The sequence below is a fragment of the Thermobia domestica genome, chromosome 7, assembly GCF_964235325.1.
Source record: "Thermobia domestica chromosome 7, izTheDome1.hap1.1, whole genome shotgun sequence".
NCBI classification, from domain to species: domain Eukaryota; kingdom Metazoa; phylum Arthropoda; class Insecta; order Zygentoma; family Lepismatidae; genus Thermobia; species Thermobia domestica.
The window spans coordinates 184,995,700-185,010,260 of NC_137460.1; the positions used below are offsets into that span (position 1 = coordinate 184,995,700).

General features: G+C 36.9%; 1 protein-coding gene across 2 annotated transcripts in view; it reads right to left on the minus strand.

Annotated features, from left to right (window-relative positions):
- Positions 1–14,561, minus strand: part of LOC145690603 (uncharacterized) — a 28,250-nt gene that overhangs the window by 1,586 nt on the left and 12,103 nt on the right. The gene's annotated exons all lie outside the window — the stretch shown is intronic.

The window sequence follows — 14,561 nt, forward strand, 5'->3', positions numbered from 1 at the left end:
TTCAGAGGCCACTTCTGTTCTTTCTTTCTTCATTATCTCGTTATGTGAGTTGGAAAGTATACAACTGAAGATTTTATTTTTTTTTTTTTATTTATTTTTTTTTTTTTTTTTCAATAAACAATATACATATATGCAGGGGCGGATTAAGGCTTTTGGGGTCCTGGAGCCGACTATTTCAAGGGGATCCTATGTTACGAAAAATTCCAGCGCATAAATTTTCTTTGCTGCCTTTCAAAACCTCATAGACTTATCGAAACACCGAGAACTATGTTGTAATATTTTAATGTGCTCCAAGTTCACAATAATTAGTTTAATTACATTCATTATTAACAGTTAAATGCTCATATACTGCAGTGTGCCACATAAATGCCAAATACAAGCCAAATGGTCAACCCTGCAAAAACACTAATAGAGTAAAAGGAGAATAATTATATAGCAAACAGGTAAAGATGTACAAGCTATATTGTTAGAAAAGTTTCCTTCCTGCATTTTTGCCCTGCAAAGGATTCTTTGTCATTAAAAGACACTGAAATGACAGAGATACATAAAAGAAATTGTCACCACAAGCTAATTATTTGGTTTGTAATAGAGGCCCCAAATAGCTCACTCCCTTACAAAAGTATCGTGAAGACGCTGGTGAAAGAAGACATAACTCTAGCGATACCGCGAGCGTAGCGAGTGGGAAAAAAATAGCATGTGTCTGAAGTCTATAATATAATAAGCTGATTGCTATATTTTAAGTATTAAAGAGAGGGATTTTTAGGAAGCCCCATGAGGCTGGGGACCCTGAAGCCTGGGCTCCATTGGCTCCGCCCTTAATCCGCTCCTGCATGTATGATTTCCCCAATATGCGTTAAAAAAAATTGAAACAGATAAAATTCAAATCGGTTCTACCGCAAATATTATCTCTGCAGATCATGTTCACAGTATTTGTGTTCAAAACATCTTCTGTTTACGCGAGACAGTTATTACAACAGCGGATAAATACGTAAGGCATCAGTTTTATCATGCATGCACTAATCTGGAAAGTGGAAACAAAGAAGAAGTACTTTAAAGATGGTAATGTAGTCGGGTCAATCCATGCAAAGAGATCGAGAAAAAAGAAAAAATTGCCGCCCGACCTTTTCACAAAAATCTAATTTTTTCATGAATGTTTATCCTATATCAGGGTATTTCACAACCACAACTAATTATATTTTACAACATTTCATACCGACGCAGCGGCTGTCGGCATTTTCCTTTTTTTCGATTGTAGACGTTTACGTTGTTTTGAATATCTCAGTATGTATTTGTCCTACCAAATAGAAAATTGCTGGACGACTCCCACTCGTGCAGAGCTAAAACTTTGATCTCTCAACATTTTTGCCTAAAACCAATTGAAGGGGCTAAAATCAGGGCCTACAGTAGCAACATTTTTGGACATTGAAGACATGTTTGGGAAGAGAAAACAACTGACGTAGAGGTCTGATTTTGTGTATGCATGTAGTCCGGGGTCATAAGTTAATCCACAAAAATTTACAGACCTGTAGTTGCTCCCAAAGGCCTGAAAAAAATCGTAAAGTTGGGGGAATTATGCCAATTCGGCAAGTTTCACTGTCCTATATCTGGATGAAAAAATCTGAAATTTTGGGAATAGTTAGTCCTTTAGTATACCGTAACACACAACAAAGCGCGTTTTGTGTTTTTGAGCAGAAGGGGATCAAAGTATTAAGGAATGACGTCATACTCTAGGAGATGTTTTGTTCAAAAATTCAACTAGAAATTCGTTGTTGTGAAGTAAAATAAAGTAAGATGAATGGTTAGTCCAGTGAAGGCTCTCAAGCTCGTTCCTTTCCTCCAGTTGTACCACTGTCTTATCACACCCACAACAGAACTGGTGAAGAATGCCGCTATTAGCAGAAGGCGAGGTAAATCAAAATGCACACTTGACAAAAAAAAGTCCGTAAGTAATCCTTGCTCTTGTTCGTGCTGCTTGCTATATCAATGATATTCAATCATATTTATTCTTGTTTTAACTGTCAACTCATGCAGGAGACTGTTTTTCTTTCGTTTGGTCTACATTCCGAAGTCAGTGATTACAGTGAGTATGTGTTCACTGACTTGGGAATGTAGATCAAATGAAAGGACAACAGTCTCCTGCATGAGTTGACAGTTAAAACAAGAATAAACATGATTGAATATCATTGATATTGCAAGCAGCACAAGCAAGAGCAAGGAGTACTTACGGACTTTTTTTTTTTTTTTTTTTTTTTTTTTGTCAAGTGTGCATTTTGACTTTCCTCGCCTTCTGCTGATAGCGGCATTCTTCAACCAGTGCCGCTGTGGGTGTGATAAGACAGTGTTATAACTAGAGGAAAGAAACGAGCTTGAGAGCCTTGACTGGACTAACCATTCATCCTACTTTATTTTACTTCACAACGAATTTCCAGTTGAATTCTTGAACAAAACACCTCCTAGAGTGTGTCGTCATTCCTTAATACTGTGACCTCCTTCTGCTCAAAAATACAAAACGCGCTTTGTTGTTTGTTATGGTATAGTAAAGGACTAACTATTTCCAAAATTTCAGATATTTTTACTAAGACCCATTGGAGATATAGGGCAGCGAAAAATGCCAAATTGGCGTAATTCCCCAACTTTACGATTTTTTCTTTCAGGCCTTTGGGAGCAGCTACAGGTCTGTAAATTTTTTAATTAATTTATGACCCCGGACTACATACACGAATTCAGACCCCTACGTCATTTGTTTCCTCTTCCCAAACATGTCTTTAATGTCCAACAATGCTGCTACTGTAAGCCCTGATTTTACCCTCTTCAAGTGGTTTTAGGCAAAAATATTTAAGAGATCAAAGTTTTAGCTCTGCACGAGTTGGAGACGTCCAGCAAATGATGATGTGCCTAGACCACCTGGCATGGTACACTGAATGTACTGTTACAGGTGACGAGTCTTGGGCCATCCACTATACTCCAGAAACAAAGCGAGCATCCATGAAATAGAAAAATTGAAAATTTCAAATTACTTCTTGAGTTTGTGCTTCTGTTCGTAAGATTTTCCAGAAATTTGAATTGGAGGCACTCGAACACGGTCCTCATCTAGTACCTTCAGACTATCATCTTTTACTGACCCGATAGAGAAATTCTTGACCGAATAACGTTTAAATCTCGATGTTGACATCAAATTGGTTGTGAGCAGAAGGTTACGTCCCAAAAGACGGACTTCTGTGAACAGGAATTTGAAACCTGTACCGCGACAGAAGAAATGTGTTACGAGACTATGTTGTTGAGACTATGATGACAACCAGCTTAGATATAAGCCTTTTCTTTGTATTGGTTAGTGATATGTTACTTGTTACACTTTCTTCTACATACATTTTTGTCCGGGACATGGCTGAGTGGCCCAACGCTCATTTCCGGTGCGTGACGCCTCTCATTCGATCATAGCTCGCGACAAGTGGACTTTGTGGTGGAGAAACATAGTACGCATGAGTTTTCTTGGGTTCCTTTCGTTTCTTCCACTTTCCTCATTCCACCATTTCATCCATCATCACCGCCTATAACGTTAATCCTCCACAGTTCGAATTATTACTATCTTGTAGTATAATTCATCTAAAATTATTAACTGCTTACTACGGTGATTATTTAAGGATTACACTCTAGTTTCAATCACATAAACATGTTATATTTTGCAATAATTATCAATTGCTTCTTAGCAATGCGATACAAGTCTTAATTATCAATAAACATTTACATAGTAACGAATCTGTTTCCTTAGTGACTGGATCACTGTCATAACAAGGAGTAAACAAAGACTTCTACCTAGCGAAGGAAAAATAAATATTCACATACAAACATTATTCATGACATTAAATATAATATTTTTCTTCTTTTAATATGTAGTTAGTGCCTGTTAAAATAGCACTTTTGCCCTAAATACTAGCTAAACTAAACAGAGTAAAAACATGTTATCACTGTACGTCTCCCTTAGTCTTGGATCATAAACGTGGGACGTTAAAAATAAATGGATGGGCGTTCGTTACTAATCCACGCTCGTTCATATGTAGTCCTGTTCAATTCTCCTTGAAAGGGCTTAGCTTCATAACTCTGCGTAGAATGATTATGTATTTCAGACAAAGATTTTTCATTTAGCTAAAGATAATTCACATTTGTATCATTTACTTCCTCTTATGAATACGAGAATAAAGCTTTTTGAAGACAGATGAGTGAGGTTCGTTGGATTTTTTTTTTTTTTTTTTTAACAAGAGTGTACAGGTGTCATTTTACCCACATGGCGAATTATCTTCCTTCTGACAATACCTTCCAACAATGTGTGAGCAGTTAATACACAGGTTTGAGCTGGACAACCATATGCAAATACCTACTCACTATTGACAAGATTTAGAGGGATTTAGGTTTCTCCACTACACAAACTTCAGAATTTACGAATGGTAATTCTTCGCAGTAGGTATCACTACGTTTTGCTCTCGCACACTATAAACACTTACCGATCATGGATTACGGCAAGTATACAGTTGGTGCTTCAACAAGCAAGTAACCACATTACTAACATGAATTGCATACAATTCATATTACTTTTTTTAATACAATCTGCTACGAACCAGATATATTAATACATATTACTACCCATATAACACAATACTGTAGAGTTATTGTGGGATACACTGGCAATAGGAATCTAAAATGAAGACAATGATGAATTCAGTAAACGAATTAAAGAATCCGTAGCAAAGCATAAAGTTATGACCTATTGGTTCTATTTATTAAGTTATCTATGTATCCCAGACAAAGAAGTATCGATGGCACTGAAAAATACTACCGATTCCCTCAGTGGATCTGACATCTAAGAATTTCAATGTATGTTGTTGTGCACGTTCCTATTAAGCGATTTCAACTCAATTTCGCGTTACAAGTATCACACTTACCTGATTATTTTTGACCACTTATCAAACTCTGAAGATTCACAAACTAATCGGAAGCTAATGGTTTTTTTTTTCACTATTACACGAAGTTTTAGGTAAAGTTTTACATATATTAATACAGTATATCACATTTTGCTTAAATCAGGAAACAATTACTTGAAAAATAGAATATGCTTCGTAAAGTTTTACATATATTAATACAGTATATCACATTTTGCTTAAATCAGGAAACAATTACTTGAAAAATAGAATATGCTTCCTATTATAGATAAGGATATTCAAACTAATAAGAATATAACATGTACGAGTTCAGGAAATAGATTGCTTGCTCGAATATGACCCAATTCCTTATTAACTACCTCGCAGTAAGTCTAGTACGTTTCAGATGTAGTCGTATCCCACGTTAAGCTACATGTCCATATTTCATACAGTCTCGCTACTGAAAGGGACGCTGAACTTAAATCCAACAAACCAATCTAGTACATTTCACTAAGTTCATTAGAATAATTAAATCTCACAACTATCTTACTGACTCACTGTTAAAGTGATGTGTATAATTACAAAGTATTTTCTTGAAACTAAAGTTTATGTGTACAGATACAGTATGTGTCTACCTCAAAACAGTTTCCATCACAAATTTCCATAAAATAATATTAAGCAGAAATCGCATCACATGCAACTGCCAGGAAAATCATTTAAAATTTCCTTGGGAATTTCTAGTTATTCATCACTGGTAAATTTATCTAAAAGAAAAAGTTATCATCCTTTCTAAATAATACATTAGGGAAAAGTACATGACATTTTAAGTGTCTATATTGAAATATTAACCCTTCCAGCCCAGAGTTTTTGTTTACTCTCCGATTTTACTTTTATTTTGTCTTATTATTATTATTGACTTAACAAATGAAATACAACCGTCAATTTGTTTGCGGGTGTCACATTTAGAGTATTATGGACGCAACATTTTGCGTGCACTAGGGTCGAAATGCGTATGTAAAATACAAAATGGCATCAATCGAAATCACCGTGATCTACTTAGTTTAGAAACTCAAAACACATCACTAAAAGAGAAGGAGAATTTACTGCAAATAGTTTGTTTCGCCAAGAATAAAACAGCTTTGTCCATTGTGATAGCCCCTGCAAGTACAGGGTGGGCCATAAGTCCCTTACCACCCCTTGTAAAATCCGTGTTCGTGGAAAATAGTGAACAACAACCATGTAGTCGGATTGTGATGGTGACCAAGATGGCGGCCATCTTGAAAGCCGCCATCTTGAATTCACGTCAAGAGTTTTAAATGGGAACATGGTCATGCGGCACATCACTTTAAGCTAGAATTTAAAGACAAACACAATGGTGTAATCGGTTTGTTGATATCTTAATGTGTTCAAAAGTTACAGGCATTTCAAATTGCTAATTTTGCCTATCACGCATGGCGGAGCACGTGCTCTACGTGGCCCCCATCCCGAGTTATGCATAAGATAAGTCGTTCGACCCAATTGTCCATGACCCTCAAAAGAGTTTCTGGTGAAAATCGGCACAGACTGCAAATATGAGTTCTTCAAGGTGTTCAAGATTCCGGATCTTTTCGGCGTATACCTTTGCCTTCAGATGACCCTCCTTGTTGTGAGGAATGAGAAGGAGATTTATGCTCATACGCTATGATGCGCTGTGTAGAGAGCACAGGTTCAGCTAGTAGAAACTGAAAATTTCACTTTTATCAAAATGTTTTAATCGGATATACTACTTGGATAAGTATAATATCCAACCAGGTATACAGTTTTCAATAGACGTAAAGTTAATACTGCACTTTACAGCAATTAGGTATCTCAAACTATTCAGAAAATATGGTAAACATTGGTTAAATTTGCAACAAAGACTGACAATTGCTACAGAACATTTTCAGCCATACTTTCTTTTCTTTCACACAGTCAGGGTACAATATATGAGTAGCAATATTGAGAGAGCTTTACTGACCAAATATGACAGAATTCGCCATAATGGACAGAAACATGACGTGAAAAACCAAACAAACAAACATATGGAGACCACTATGAAGTTATAACATGAAATGTCACTTATAAACACAGAGGAGTTCTGAGGAAATCAGTAAGGTATGACTACCTTGGACACCACCAATTCATGCTGTACAATCTTTCTGCCATGCTGTTCACGAGAGTACATGAGTTCCACAGATACGTTGTACCATTATACCCTGAGGGCAGTTTTAAGGTCCTGAAGGATCCAAGATGGTAAATTCCCCTGAGCAACCTGTCGTCCACGAGCATCCCAGCATGATCAATGGCACATTGTGGCCTGTCCATGTGGTAAACAAAATTTCACTTTTTTTTCTTCCCACATGAAGCAATAATTTGCTTGCTAATGGCATGTAACCGTGCAGATGGTCCAATAGGTGTTGGTGCACTCACAACTCGTAGCACATTGTCGATAGTCACAAAACACTTATTTTCACTTCTCTTATGCTCTTCTGGAAACTTGTACTCTGCTGAAGGTCCATGTGGAAGTATAAACAGCACTTCAACTGCAGGTAATTCATGATTTATTTATAATATTTCTGCTACCCACCACTGGTTATCATATATGCATGTAACAAGACGTGGCAATGATCATGGAGCTAGAAAGATGGAACAAACGCCACGCGCAAGATTTTGCACAACTAAACACAAACAAAAGCGGGCCTAATAGCTGCACCATGCATACTTTTTGAGATCTACAGGGTGTCCGAGAAGTCCTTCCCTGATTACAGAAATTGATAACTCAGGCTAGAAATACGATAGAAATATGAAACTAGTGTTGAATTGTTTACAAACTATAAAAGTTTTGGTCACATCAGTACACTACCACATGAGCACCCTTGGTAGCACGTAGCACATCTAGGCGATATTCAATTTCCATCCACACATTAGCCAACATCACTGGAGGGATCGATGCAGCGACTGTGGTTATTCGTTGCTGCAGGGTTTCAAGATCTGGTACACGTGTTCGGTAGACCTTATCCTTGACATAACCCCATAAAAAGAAGTCTAATGGGGTTATGTCAGGAGAGCGTGGACCAAGCTGTTGGTCCATCACGACCAATCCATCGCCCAGGAAATGTCCTATCGAGATAGGCACGGACGTCCAAACCCCAATGAGGTGGTGCACCGTCTTGCTGAAAAACGACATCGGGGCGATACTGAAGCAGCTGAGGAACAGCATACAGCTGCAACATATCCAGGTACACTGCAGATGTGATGGTATCCTCAGCGAAGAAGAATGGCCCGATAATTCGATCGTGCAATAACGCGCACCAAACATTCACCTTTGGACTGCCTCTGGTGAACTCCCTGACCTCCCTGGGGGGTTCTGAACCCCAAATGCGTACATTATGGCGATTCACTACTCCACTGACAAAGAATGTCGCTTCGTCGGAAAAGGCAATTCGTCTGAGATAACCATAAACGTCCTCAATACGTGATAGCATTTCGACCGCAAAGTCATGGATAGAGCTTTTTGGCATCTGTAATTCACGTGAGGCCCTGCGCACCGATTTCTTAGGACTTCTCAGAAAAGACTGCCGCACAGCCTCCACCGTGTCTGCTGAGGTTCTTGGTCGACCAGACCTCGGAAGGTCAGCAACCGACCCTGTGTTCTTGAACTTCTCATACCAGGCTTTAATGCTCTTGACATCAGGTGGAGTCCTCCCAAATGTTGTCTGGAACTGTCTCTGCACCGTGGTTGGTGATCGTGTCTCATGGTACCACAGGACACACTGTGCCTTCTCCTGGTTGGTTGGCATGGCTTCTTGGGCTTCTTACTTACGTACTACAAACCTAAAACAAACAAAATTGAGACTTGGTAAAACAGAACAAACCTAACACAGACAAAAACTTTTATAGTTTGTAAACAATTCAACACCAGTTTCATATTTCTATCTTATTTCTAGCCTGAGTTATCAATTTCTGTAATCAGGGAAGGACTTCTCGGACACCCTGTAGCATGAAACATATCCTCCCACTTTATGCCATTCCAAAATACAGCCCCTTTAAAAGTGTAATTTTCTGTAGTTTTTCTGGGGAATTCATGTATTGGTTTGTAACCCTGCATATTTATTTAGACGCAAAAGTTTATATTCTCCCTGTACCTCTGTCTCTTCTGTAAATATTCGTTTTTATTTGGTGTTCGTCTGATGCGTACGTCCTGAGCAACTGTAGTTTTCGTAAACGCTTGCAAATGCAAAAATTGGCACTCCACCGACAACAAAGATGGCCGCCATTCAGGAACACTTGTACATACAACAACATGAATGATGTTATTGACCTTCTCATACACAAGGGTCATCACACGAAAATTTTTATAATTTTCGGAGATGGTCGAGCAACCACCTCTGGACCACTTCGTATGGACACGGGTCTCTTAAAAACATGTCTAGTTGCTATAAAAAAAAAGTTTCAACAATATCTGAGATGGTGATGGTACATGCTCTGCCTGAATTGAAATAGAAGGCACCACATATATATTTCAAGGTAACTCTATATATATAAACATGAATGTATATTCTTGTATATTTGTAATTATTAAATAGATATAAGATAAACCAGGACTTGTTTCAGAGATAAAGGTTCTGTGATATATATATTATTACTATTATTATTACTCATGTAGAATATCGTTTATCTACCTTGTATAATCCATATATTAATCTTGCATATTCTTTCTGCAGCATATAAATGAAAAATAGATAATTTTCCTCTTTTATAGATATCGAATGCTAGTTGGAAACATTGTTCCGTTGCCATCATGTTTAGAATACCGACAGAGGGGAAGGGGGACCTGATTTACTTTCCTTTTCTTTTATTCCGCCTATGCCATGTATATGGGTCAATGGGTAGTTTTACTAGAAAAAGCGGTTGGGTATCTTTCCGAATCTCTCATATATACAGAATGCATTCTCTTGAGGCGAGGAACCATTTAGTGCTTCGAACAGCGGGAGAGGTAGTTTTGTCCTTTTCTGGTTTCAATTTCAGGAAATGGGAGTTCCTTGGTGAAACAGTCTAAATGATGACTGTCGTTCGGATGTTTTCATAATAGGCTGAAAAGTCTGTGTATTGTATAGTGAGTGGCAAGTGAGTTCACGGGAATAGTTCAGAATTAAATCTGTTATTTCTAGAGATGCAAAAAAGCCGGCTTTTTTGAATCGATGGTTTTTTGCACATAAAAAGCCGGCTTTTTTGAGGAAAAAACGAGAATTTTGGAAATTTTGGCTATTTTCATGATTTTTCTATTTAAATAGCTTTCTTATAGTATAAGATTTCATAACCTAAATGCTATATTTCGCTCTGGAATTCACCATCATGATGGATGGAACACATGTTTTATGAATTAAAGTAAACATAAAGTACGTAGTATTTGAGGGCAACTGAGAAGATATTTAACTTTATTTTAACTTCTGAGTTATCGACATTTTTATCTTTTCTACATCACTTCATTTTAGTCATCCGTGTTTCATTACCTAGAGATTAGTAGGCCTACTCTAGCTTCTAGCACATAAGTTAAACTTATCCATCAGAGTGTACCTTTGTCAGTATATCTGTCAAAGCGTACTTCCACATTCTTGTTACACTGTAGCTGTGCAATGATTTAGCAATAATCTTCCGGATACAAACTTGAATACCATTTTATACTGACAATCAGTGGTGGATTTAGAAAAGTATTTTTTTGGGGGAGGTGGGGTTCTTATTAATGTTTAGTTTTTCTAAAAATACCTAATTTTTATTTGAGAAGAGCTTGAAGTTTATGAGTAAAAGCATAACAAATATTTCGTATGTTTTAGAAATTCTGTAATTTCGGGCTACAAGCTTCACCCGTAAAACATCACCACCCTAACACCCTTCGCAAATCCGTCACTGCTGGTAATTAGTAATAACAACGATTTAAAAACGATAAGAAAGGAAGTCGGCCAGAACTCACAGTACACGCATTACCTCTACATTCACATATACGATTAAGAAAAACTTTTGTCAAAATGGTCGAATGTGGGGTTGAATCCCAGACTTACAGATAGAAGAGCAAAAGCTAACCACTCACTCATGGTGGTTGTGCAGTTGTGATTAACTTAAATATATTCTCTCTCTCTATGGCCTATGGGAACCGAAGGTTCAATGCCGCGTTCACAAAAGCTCTCCACTGACTTCAATCCTTAGCCAACTGGATCCAGTTTTTACTTTGTATTCCTATTTCTGCGAGATCCATTTTAATATTGTCCTTCCATCTGCGCCTAAGTCTTCCTAATGGATATTTTCCGATTGGATTTCCAGTTAAAACTTTCAAAGCGTTCCTATCTTCTTCCATTCTGCCTGCATGACCTGCCTACCTAAGTCTCCTAGACTTGACGACCCTAACAATGTTGGGTAGACCATATAAATTATGTAGTTCCTCGTTATGAAGTTTCCGCCATTCATTCCCGTTCCTCTTGGGTCCGAATATTCGTCTCACGATTTTATTTTCAAAAACTTTCAGTCTGCGTTCTTCCCTCAAGCGACCATGTTTCACAATCGTAAAACACAACAGGAATGATTATCGTTTTATATATTTTAAGCTTTAAATTCCTCGACAGAATTCGCGACGACAAAATACTTTGAACTGAATAATAACGCGAATTTCCTGATTTTGTGGACATTTAATTTCTTTGTGGATATGATTTTGGTCTGGTGATATTGATCCCAGATATCTGAAAGTATCCACTTTGTCGAAAGTATTATTTGATATTTTACTATGAATAAAGGTAATATTCATTATCCGAAAACGGAGAGATTCAATTTAAAGAAATTAGAAGAGAGCCAGGTAAGAGAGAAATACCACATTGAAGTTTCGAATAAATTCTCGGCTTTAGAAGATTCGGAGTGCCCTAGTGTTGAGGATACCTGGATTGAAATTAGAGATAGCATTAAAATTTCAGCAAAAGAAAAATTGGGACACGCGGAAATCCGTAGGAATAAACCATGGTTCGACCAGGAATGCATAAAACTAGCAGAGAAGAGAAAACAGGCAAAATTACGCTGGCTACAAAATCCGAATGAAATAACTACACAAAATTTCACAGATATCAGGCGGGAAACTATAACATATTCTCTTCTCTTATCTCATTCGACAACATAGAGAATTGTTACATCAAATAAAAAGGTTCAGGACATCGCTTCTCCAGATTCGCCTTAGATTGGAATCCCTAACTGTGAAAGGTATTTTGTATTACTAGGCGTTGTCTTTAAACATGGCAGGATTATTCGACGTAAGCATAAAGTAAACTGGCCTGGAAGTGTGCAGTCACATAATAGAACATCTACATGTACAAGGGCGAACATCAAAGTAAGGTCAACAGAGTGATTCATTAAGCACATCGGATTCCACACCAATCATTATTTTATTCAGTTCGGCATAACATCGGCTCGAACTTGAATTATTATTTATACGTGGAATCCACCTGTAATATCACTAGTCGACTCTCATATATCTCCTTCAGCCATCCAGTACACGTTAGGAAATATATACACATATCTACACTACTTCAGGATTCTATAAATCAAAAGAACAACAGCTCCAACGTCAAAACTTAATTTCCTTACTTGCATTTTATTACGCCTGTATATAGATATACCAAAATAATAAGATGATCCATTTTAAGGTGAGGTAAAGAAGAATAAGTTGAGGGGACCCGTAACTAGATTACTCACACATATTTGTAACGTTATTCATTTTACAATATAACTTAAAACAATTCATAGCGTTACCTATTAGCAGAACACGAACAGAATCTTTATATTTATCTGTTAATGGAACTATTTTAATTTATTGACAATTTAACTATCTTCAGTTGTCGATACTTAACTAGGTTTTGTATATATTTCACTTCTTCTAATCAACAACAGTATATCTCTTTCCTTCTTTTCTTCCAACAAATTAGAACATAGTCATAGTCATAACATTCTACATAGGTTTGCAATTATTAAAAGGGAACATTAAATTATACCATATGACAATATTCAAATACATGATAATATTCATAAGTTAAAAGGAAAGAGATTTTATAATAATTATAATTTTTAAATGTTAAAAATAATCCGAATCTATATATTTATAGCCTTTCTGCATATAAAACATCTTTGCCACAAAATAAATAATTCTACAAATTCTTTTTTTGTCATAGAACTATCTATTTTAGGAGATGAAAACTATGTTATTTGTTAAAACATTAAAAACGTCTGTAACTAACAAAGTCTAAAATTTTGGTCCGTTACAAAACTTCCAAAACTTTTAGAACAAAGAAATGCGATTTTCTGAAAGCTAAAATTAAGGAACTTGAAGATAATAGTAAAAATAAAAACATCCGGGACATATATAAGAGAATCAACGAATTTAAGAAAGGCTATCAACCTCGTGCTTATATATTAAAGAAATCTGAAGGTACAGTTTTCACTGACACGGATAGCATCTTAAATAGATGGAAAGATTTCTTTGACGATTTGCTTAACACGCAACCAAAAACTAGTGTGCGTGGAGAGAAGGTGATACACACCGCAGAACCGTATATTCCAGAACCCAACCGAATAGAAGTAGAAACCGCTATAAAAAAATTAAAGAAACACATATCTCCGGGTGTAGATGAAATTCCGTCTGAGTTAATTTTAGCTGGAGGCGAAAAATTGTGGAACAGAATACACAAACTCATTCTCCTTATCTGGAACAAGGAAGAATTGCCACAAGAGTGGAAAGAATCAATCACTGTGCCAATTCGCAAGAAAGGCGATAAAACTGACTGTAATAATTATCGAGGCACTTCTCTTCTGTCAACATCCTATAAAATCCTTTCAAATATTCTGTTAGCAAGACTGACCCCATACGCAGATGAAATTATTGGAGATTATCAGTGCGGTTTTAGACGAAATCGATCAACTATCGACCAAATATTTACCATTCGTCAAATACTCCAAAAAAAGTGGGAATACAATACCCCGGTACATCAACTATTTATTGATTTTAGAAAGGCGTACGACTCGGTTAGGAGAGAAACATTATATAACGTTCTTACAGAACTTGGAATACCGAGAAAGCTAATTAGATTAATTAAGATATGTTTACATGAATCCCAAAGTAAAGACCGGGTAGAAAAATTTTTGTCCACGAGCTTTCACGTCGAAAATGGCCTGAAACAAGGAGGTGCGTTGTCGCCATTATTATTTAACTTCGTTCTGGAATACGCTATAAGGAAAATCCAAGATAGCAACCAGGGCCTACAGTTGAACGGTATTCACCAGGTTATGGCATATGCTGATGATGTAAATTTAATAGGGGATGATAGGAGAACAATAGAAAGAAATGCAAAGATCTTGTTAAACGCTTGCAGGGACATGGGTTTAGAAGTAAATGCAGAGAAAACTAAATACATGGAAGTGCGTCGGGACCGTAATACGGCAAATTATGGATGCGTTAAAATATTAACCCTTATCCGGGCAAGACATTTTTGTAACGTAAACGGGCAACCGGGGACTGTGAGGTCCAGTATATATTTTAAGAGCAGAATACACAAAATCAATGTCTATTGTCACTTACTGTTCAGACTAGTCTAGAATGTA